Source organism: Equus asinus, chromosome 9, assembly GCF_041296235.1.
Source record: "Equus asinus isolate D_3611 breed Donkey chromosome 9, EquAss-T2T_v2, whole genome shotgun sequence".
NCBI lineage: Eukaryota > Metazoa > Chordata > Mammalia > Perissodactyla > Equidae > Equus > Equus asinus.
This window is the reverse complement of record NC_091798.1, coordinates 66,847,002-66,855,509: the sequence shown is the minus strand read 5'-3', so window position 1 is coordinate 66,855,509 and position 8,508 is coordinate 66,847,002. Positions and strand designations below refer to the sequence as shown.

Below are 8,508 nucleotides of genomic sequence, written 5' to 3'. Positions count from 1 at the left end.
TGCAAGTTCATGGGAGAAACCAGCTCTTTAAACCTCAGTAAAAAGTTAGAAGGCCGTTGCCTGTTGGCTTAGCTTTAAACCTGCCAAGCGGCCATGGGGGCAGCTCACTTTATTTTTTATACAAGTCTTCATTTAAAGACAAAATTGGACCCAACTGTCCCTTGCAGTTATGTTTCAGTGGCTCAAGCTGGGTGTTTGTGTTTTTTTCTAGGTGATTAATAGCGCTCACATTTAAATGCTCACAGTCAGCCTCTACAGTCATTAACACCCCATTAAGATGGATGAGAAGAACTTCGCACCTTTTGTTTCAGTCTGCTGGGCCGTGGACTTAACAAAACAGCGAGGCACTGATTTAGGGAGGGAAGATTATCTGCCTGACCAGACAGGCTAAAAAGTCCTTTAAATACAAATTTTTACAAGCCCTGATGAAACCTTATTTTTTTTGAAACACTCTTCAAATATCATTTTAAGAACGCTAAACTCTTGAGTTTCCCCATACCTGAACTCAGGCATATGTTTGGCAAGGTTCTTCAGTAATGTTTACAGAGCTCTAGGTTTCTTCCCTACTGTTTCCCTTGCTCTGAGCCTATAATTATGATTGGGACACTTTTGTTTCTAAGGAAAAGCAGTAGTAACGAATATCTAGTTACCTTTGAGGAAAAACACTTCAGTGGAAGTCCATGCGTGACAATCAAAACAATGGCTCCGTATCTCCCAAATGGTAGTGGAAACCTCACATTTTTGGAAAATTCAAATAAGAATTGTTTCTATTTAAAGAGAAAATGAAGAATAAAAGTGGAGAACGGGATGCTGCCTGAGACTATTTAACCAGCAGAATGGCCAAATGACACTCAGTGTTTTTAACCTCTCCTCACAAAGCGTTCCCCCAAGAGTGTCCTGTGTGATGACAATGGTAGCAAAACCACTTGTTTACAAACTTGCAAAACACAGTACTTCATCTTTTTGAGTTGAAATTCTCACAGGCAGAGGAAGGCACACTCTCCTTTTAGAATCAACCTACGCTCAGCTGCCAGGATTGTTCTTATGTGAACAGGCAGTTGTCAGCAATCAACATGGAATCACCATTGTTATCATTTTGACTTAGCAATCAAGGAAGTGACTTTATCACATCAAAAGCTATTTATTACTATCATCTTTGCTATTATTATCTTCCATTGAATCAAAAATAATCAAATCATGCAGAAAAATCAAATCGTACAGTAAAATGTAAAATTTTTTAAATAATGACAACATGTATATTTTAACCCAGTCCTAATCCAGAGTCTACAGGCAACTCACACACACAAACATCTGATCGTCTTTGTCATACTTTTATGCATCATAAGGAAAGTCTTTCCCCAGGAGAACACGTAGTAACCCACCTCCAGTATACTGACAAGTTGCCCACACCCAGTTTTGACAGAAGGCAAAGATTCTTCCTTCTAGCTATTTGAAAAACATAGTTTTAAAAATTACTAGATCCATATTTATCCCACCTCTAAAATTACAAAGTCAACCATTTTCTCTCTTCACTCTTATTGCATTTGAAGGACTGCCCTGTTCCTATCAGGAGCCAACCTGTCCCCTTCACCTTCTCTAGGACTCAATACTCTTTTTACTACATCATCAGTTTTTTCCTCTCTATTGGCTCTTTCCCAATAGCATACAAGCATGAAAAAAATGAAAAAATTCTACTTTGATTCCCCTATTCCCCTCCAACTGTCACTCCATCTCCTTGCTCCAATTCACAGGATAATTTCTTAAAAGAAATTCTCACATTCTTACCTCCCACTCCCTGCCCCCAGCCATTTGTTTTCTGTCCTCATCACTGCACTGATATTGTTGTCACAACCACATTGTTAATTCTATGAACACCTTTCTGACTTCATCTTAATTGGGTTCTCCGCAGCATTTAATATAGTTGCATACAATCTATTTCCCTGTTCCTTAACATGCTCCCTGCTCTCCACTCTGGTGCTTTTCCCTCTACCTCCCTGGCCAGTCCTTCTCAGAATCCTTTCTTAGGTCCTAGGCACCTGGTTGGCCTCAGATTTTAGAACACTCTAGAGCTTGGTTCTGTGTTCTTTTATTATCTTCTGGTGGAAGGAGTAGATGATAATACATGAGGTGAACCAGGGATGTTGTCCAGGAGAAACGGACCATTCTGCTTGTTCTCCATCTTCTTTGCCTGGGGAGCTAGCCAAGGAGGCCGAGACAGTTTAGTAGGGCAGGAAGAAAACCTGTAGACTGTGGTATTTAGAAAGTGGAAGTGACTGGCCATGCTAAATACAACCAGAAGTTAAGTGAAATGAGGAGTGAAAAATAACCACTGGATTTTCTGACAAGAAGGCTACTAACGACCTTAGAGAGAACCAGTTCATTGGACATGGAGACGGAAGCCAGCTGAGAGTGGACTGAGCTGTGAGTGGTGAAGGAGCAGAAATAGAGGGAAGAGATGACTATTAGACAACTAGGTATTAATTTAAAACTCTTCAGAGTATGTGTGTGATTTATATGTGTGTGTAAGTTAACTTTAATCAGACCCCAATGGGAAGGTAGTTAGCACTTAGAGGAATTTAATTAGGAATCTAGACTGCAGAAGCACTAAGGCAAGCACTTCAAATATTATCTCAATCTACCCTAGGTAGTTAATTAGTATAAAGGATGTTAGAAATAAATTTTCTTTTGTGCAATGAGTAGTGTTCATGACATTTGGAGAACAAAAGAGATTATATAGATTCTGCCATCCCCACCTGAAAGAAATTAAAGAATCCAGCAAACTTAATAGCCTAATATCTTTTAACTAGAGCCTAGAGCTACGGCTCCATTTGCTCCTTTGTCCTCCCCGAGTACAGGGCTCTAATGCTTAATCGAACCAGAAGTCCTGCAGATTATCTTGGCGTCTGATTTAGAGTAAATCTTTCATACAAGGGCCAAAGGACAGTGATTAAGGGCTCAATTGACTTTTTGGGAACTGGTTGTGTGAATTTTGTGCCTATTATCTAATAAATATTTGTGTAAGTGGCAGATTTCAAACTGAGACTTGCATTCATTGTAACACACCACCTGGAAGTGAGATTATAAAGAGGAGCCACGAAGCCCTGTCTCCTATCTGTCTCTAAGGATCAGAGCCTACAGATGTTTACCAAACTGACCTGACCATTGTTGAAATGCAAATTTGGCTTGAGGTCACTTAACAACAACAACTTTCTAGAGAAGTGTAGCTGTGAAAGGAAGGAGAGAAGTAAGCAGCAGATGGAGAGAGAGTGAGCTACAATCAAGAAAGTCATTTTTATGTTTGTTTACTTGTGCTTTTAAATGGAAGAGATATCAGCATGTTTAAACATTGATGAAAGGATCCTGGAGAAGGCAAAAGATTTAAGGTAAGGAGTAAAAAGAGAAAGAACAGTACGTGCCAGCCAAGAATCTTAGGAAGAAGGAACTTAAAGCAAAGACGAAGGAAGCACTAGAAATGACAGGCTCCCTATCCTAAATGGAGGGAAGAAATGGAGGATGGGGCAGCAGCATTGGGGAGCTTTGTAGGTTTCATAGAAGGGGTTTGAAAGAGACTTATCTATTTCCCCCTGAGGTGAAATATAGGGTGACGTCATTCTTCGCGCCAGGAGCGGGGTAGATAATTCACAATTTTTAAATTGCCCAAAAACAGAATTGATCAATGGGAACTCGGTCGAATATTTAGAGTTCCTGGTGTTGGTTACTCTGAAGATACCAGTACTATGCTTGTGTAAGAAAATAAATGGGGGAAAAAAATCTGTGAATTCACAGTGGAAATTTATTTTACTTTTTCCTAGCTTTCTTGTTTCCAGTGCTCAAAATTGAGAAGGTCATTTAAGCGGTTCATTTGGGAATTAGATCACTGCCTTGTAAAAGAGAGTGTGATGTGGTTACTACATAAATACATCAGTAAAAGGGCATCATCACTCCTGCAGCCACACCCGAATTTCCCGGGGGGAGTGGAGGGAGAAGGTCAAGTGAAGAGGAGAAATTAATTTCTTTCTTTTTGCTTTCCTTTTCTTATTGTATTTCTAAAGTAAAGTAATTTGGGAGCAGGGGCCTGCTTGCATTTACTTGGTTTTGAGTTTGTTTCAATCCAGCTTTGGGGTTATTGTCTGTTTTGCAGCTGTCACTCTAGCTTGTATTGTATTCCATTTCAAAATCAATAGTTTAAATCATTATCTTTTAGATGCTAGTCATATGGGAAAGTACCTGCCATAAACTGCAGGAGAGCAAAATTTTTAGTTTCTATACCAACTACTGCTTTTTTACAATAAATGAAAACAGTGCTTCGCTTCTGTTTTCTTCTTAACTTTTTATTCTGTATGAAGCTCTGGAAAACCAATGTTTGACAGGGAGGTTATATGCAAAACGCAAAGGTTAGAAAGTACGTGAATTATCCATACATATGGTCTGGGGTTTGGGTATTATTGAGACTTAGAAATCTGGAGTATTTCATCTTGATTATAAAGCCCTGTGGAATGCTTCGGGTGTCTCTCCACATGGTGGAAGAGATGGGAGAAAACTGGCAGAGGCTCTCCCTTCCCACCCGGTTTAACTGATTGAGACAGGGCAATTTTGTTGGAAGAGTCTGCTGGCAATCTGTAGGTCTCAGCTTGCTCCTCTATGCCTTGCTGAGAAAAAGAGCTGTTGGAAGAGAATCAAGGCATGAAACTTTTGCTGCTCTAGTTTAAAGCTTATGAAAGCAAATGATCTCCAGGGCACTAATCCTTTCACCTTGGTAAACATGCAACAGATCCACACAAAAGCAAAGCCGAAAGACATTCCGTTTCTCCTCCTGCAGCAACTCAGGTACCTGTAGGCTCCAGACTGACTAATAGGCATCTCATGAGTCTCCACAGGAGCAGAAACTTCCTAAGAAAACAAAGACAGAAGTTGGAGGGTAAAAAAATCACGAATTCCCATAAAGCCCAAAGTTACTCTGACTAGAAGCCCAGTGTTATTCCTTTGTCCTTAACGGCACAGATAAAGATAGTTTGACAGAAATCAACATGAATTGCTAATAGTCATTTTGCTTTATTTTTAAACTCACAACAGGATGTCAGGTTTTGTGTTGTTTTATTTTTTAACCAACCCCATTCTTTCCTATTTACTGGCACAAACTCCCTAAGCAACTTGCTGTGTCAGGGAATGACTTTGAGAGGCAATCTATTAAACCCGAACTGAAGGATACTTTTCCCCTGTAGATCTGTTTACCAATTTTAATTATTGATTGAAAATTGTTTGCAATGGATAAAAATACACGCTGAAGGTAGGGGATGAAAACACAAACACATCCAAACCTGAGGATATTTTTTTTTTCCCTGAGTCATCCATTTCTTTTAAAATATTGGTATGGATTGTCAGTGTATTCGAGGACATTTGGCAGCCTGTACTAGCGCTTTCATCTCCGGAAATCTAATATCAGGTCAAACTAGTGGTTTTATCAAGCCCTTATCAGCAAACAGGAGCATGAGAAATAGCATTTGATATATGGTCCCTAGAGAAAATGGTGAAGCAACCTAGCACCAAATTACAGGAAAACTCCAATTATGGATGTTATACCAAGATTTTAATCAATAAAGCTGTGACTTTTCCCCCACTAGGGACACATCACTTGGTGAAATAGCTGAGCCTGCTTTGAAAACCCAGCTTCTGGGCAGTCGGGGAAGGGGAGGAGGAAATTAGTGGGTGCCTACATCTAATCCTAACCTCTTTAAAGAGGATAAGAGAAATTCACTGTGGGAGCCAAGCTAGGCAACCATCAGAATGAAAATGCCTTCCTGAGTAACAGAAAGAAAAGATCCCCCAGGATGAAGATTTCACCAAAGAGTAAAACACACTTTTATGTTCCCCTCTTTCCCTCTTCCCTTCAGTGTAATGATAAGTGATCCTTTGAAAACTTCTGCTATCGCTCACTTAAAACCATTAGTAGCGGTTTGGCAATGACCATGCGTTTTTCTGCCATCTACAAGCGAAACAAATGTAGCTGGAAGACTGAATTTTTCCCCTTGCTTCCCCAGAGATAGACTGAGACACTGAGACCCTCAGATTAAGAAGATAATGAAGGCGTGACAGGCTATCATTTCAAAGTCATAGGAATGGGTCTTTGTATTACAGAAGGGAAGGGGTTAAGGATGGAGAGGAAGAGAGAATCTGAGATCAGACCAGACCTTATGAATACAGGCAGGGGTTCCCTGAAAACTGGTGGTATGACCAAGGGTACACATATAAAGCACCCACTTTCACCAAGAGACTTGAAGAGAAGTGAGATTACAAATACTGACATAAGATGATCTCCTTGAGGGACTATGGGAATTATTATACAATAATACAATAATTTGTATTATTATACAAATATACAACCCCTACTGTGTTGTCACTGCCTTTAGTTAACTCAGTCCATCTTAACATCAGTCACCTCTACTCCTTGTGTGACAGTGGTGTGGAGAACACAGGGATGGGGTAGCAAAGGGATGTGTGGCCTTTCCACAGCAGACTCTCTTGACAAAGAGCAGATGTCATCCAGTCATCATCGGGCCTGATTCCATGAGTTCAAGAAGGTAACCACAGCAAAGAAAGTGTTGGCCCAGAGGAAAGAAGAGTGACAGAGAGGGGCTCTTGGTGCTGAGGAGGACAGAGAAGCCTGAGATAAAACCACCCTCTCCCATTATATGCAAAAATATGACTCATGAAAGAGAATGTTGGAGAAGTAGATGCTCGGGTTACCGACACTATATCTTTTCTCATCTGGTTACCTAAAAATCAGAGCTTTCTTCACTATAGCTTTTGACAGCATCTTCCAAGTTATTCTGTTTCTAGCCAAAATATTCAGCCTGGAGGTTTTCTAAAATAGTCATTATCAACTAGTGGTTTAAGGACCACCAAGTGGAACCCAAAAGAAAGCCTAGAGTTGAAAAATACATCCCCAACCAAAACTGTAATATTTCCTTCCATTCCCTCTCACTACTCATCCATTTCACAAATATTTATTTATAATGAGACAGGAATGTAGCAAGACAATTTTTTGGAATATTTCTGTTTTTATTCTGAGCTCCTTTGACTTTCCCCCCAAGTCAGCCAGAGGCAAGCATGTAGCCTTGAGGAGAAGTCAGTTTTGGATATTTGTTTTTAATTTCTAAAATAGTCTCTAGAGAACCAAAAGAGAAGGCCTGAGGGAAGCAAATAATCAAGTTCAGGCCATAAAAATAGAACAGGTGAAAGAATCGAGGAAGGTGGAAAACGTACAGGAGGAAGGTTGAGGCCCCAGAAAGGAGGGGGTCACAGTGCTCTGTGGAGTGCTGCTTCGGCCAGTGCCAGAGGCCTCATGGAAAGCTGAAGGCCACCTCTCAGGATTCCAGGAGTACAGCACAGAGGCTGGGAAAAAGAGCCACATGGAATATTCTTTGTGATGCTGTGAAGTGAGAACCTTCCATTCAACAGCTGCCTGCACATCCCCATGAATACACTGCAGAAGGACCTCTCACGGGGCCTGGAACTTTCTAAGCTCATCAGAGCTGACTTGCATGAACTACTCTCCTCTATTTTTTACACAAACCCCAAACAAGGATAAGCCCTCAAAACAGAAAACAAGGTCATCTACATCCGGGTAGCAGTGGTGGCTTTGAAGTGTAGAGAGAAACTTCAGGACAAGGTGACACTGGCAAAATAGCTGTCACAACTTTACTGAGCCTGTAGGCCACGCATTTTGCTACCTAGGACTCAAAGAACATAAGACACAGTCATAGCTCTCAAGCAGCGAGTAAGAGGCTTAAAGAGGGTGGGGAGAGAATAAATAGATAACCATAATAAAGTAAAGGAATATTGGGTTAACCGTAGGAACATAGAGGAGAATCTCTTACACCAGAATTGTTGCTTCAACTGAATCTTAAACAATTAATAGAATTTAGCCGCAGGGGAGGTGTATTAGTTTCCTATTGCTGCTATATAAAATTATAACAAACTTAGTGGCTTAAAATAACAAAAAATTGTTATTTTACAGTTCTGGAGGTCAGAAATCTGAATTGGTTCTTACCAGGCTAAAACCGAGGTGATTGCAGAGCTGTGTTCCTTCTGGAGACTCTAAGAGAAAATCCACTCCTTGCTTCTAGAGGCTTCAGCATTTCTTGGTCTACAGCCTCCTTCTACCAATGACCTCACCCTGACCTCTGCCCCCTTCACCACATTACCTTCCCCGACTCTGACTCTCCTTCCTATAAGGACCCTTGTGATTACATTGGGCCCATCTGGGTAATCTAGGCTACTCGCCCCACCTTCAGATCCTTAGCTTAATCATATTGCAAAGTCCCTTTTGCCACTTCAGGTAATATATTCACAGGGTGTGGAGACTAGGACGGGGATGTCTTTGGGGGACCATTGTTCTTCCTACCACAGGAGGGTTCAAGGTAAAGCCCAGGAGGCACAGAGAACAGTGTGAGTGAAACCCCAAGTTTGTAAGGCTAAAACAAAATGGAACAACGCAGGGTAATGAGA

The 8,508-nt window shown here is 40.8% G+C and overlaps 1 long non-coding RNA gene across 1 annotated transcript; it reads right to left on the bottom strand.

Annotated features, from left to right (window-relative positions):
- Positions 1–4,331: 4,331 nt before the first annotated feature.
- On the bottom strand, positions 4,332–8,155 carry LOC123289828 (uncharacterized). Its single transcript, XR_006534045.2, has 3 exons — positions 8,051–8,155; positions 4,753–4,890; positions 4,332–4,662 (listed from the first exon to the last, which is right to left on the bottom strand). It is a non-coding gene; the product is annotated as an uncharacterized lncRNA (long non-coding RNA).
- Positions 8,156–8,508: the final 353 nt, after the last annotated feature.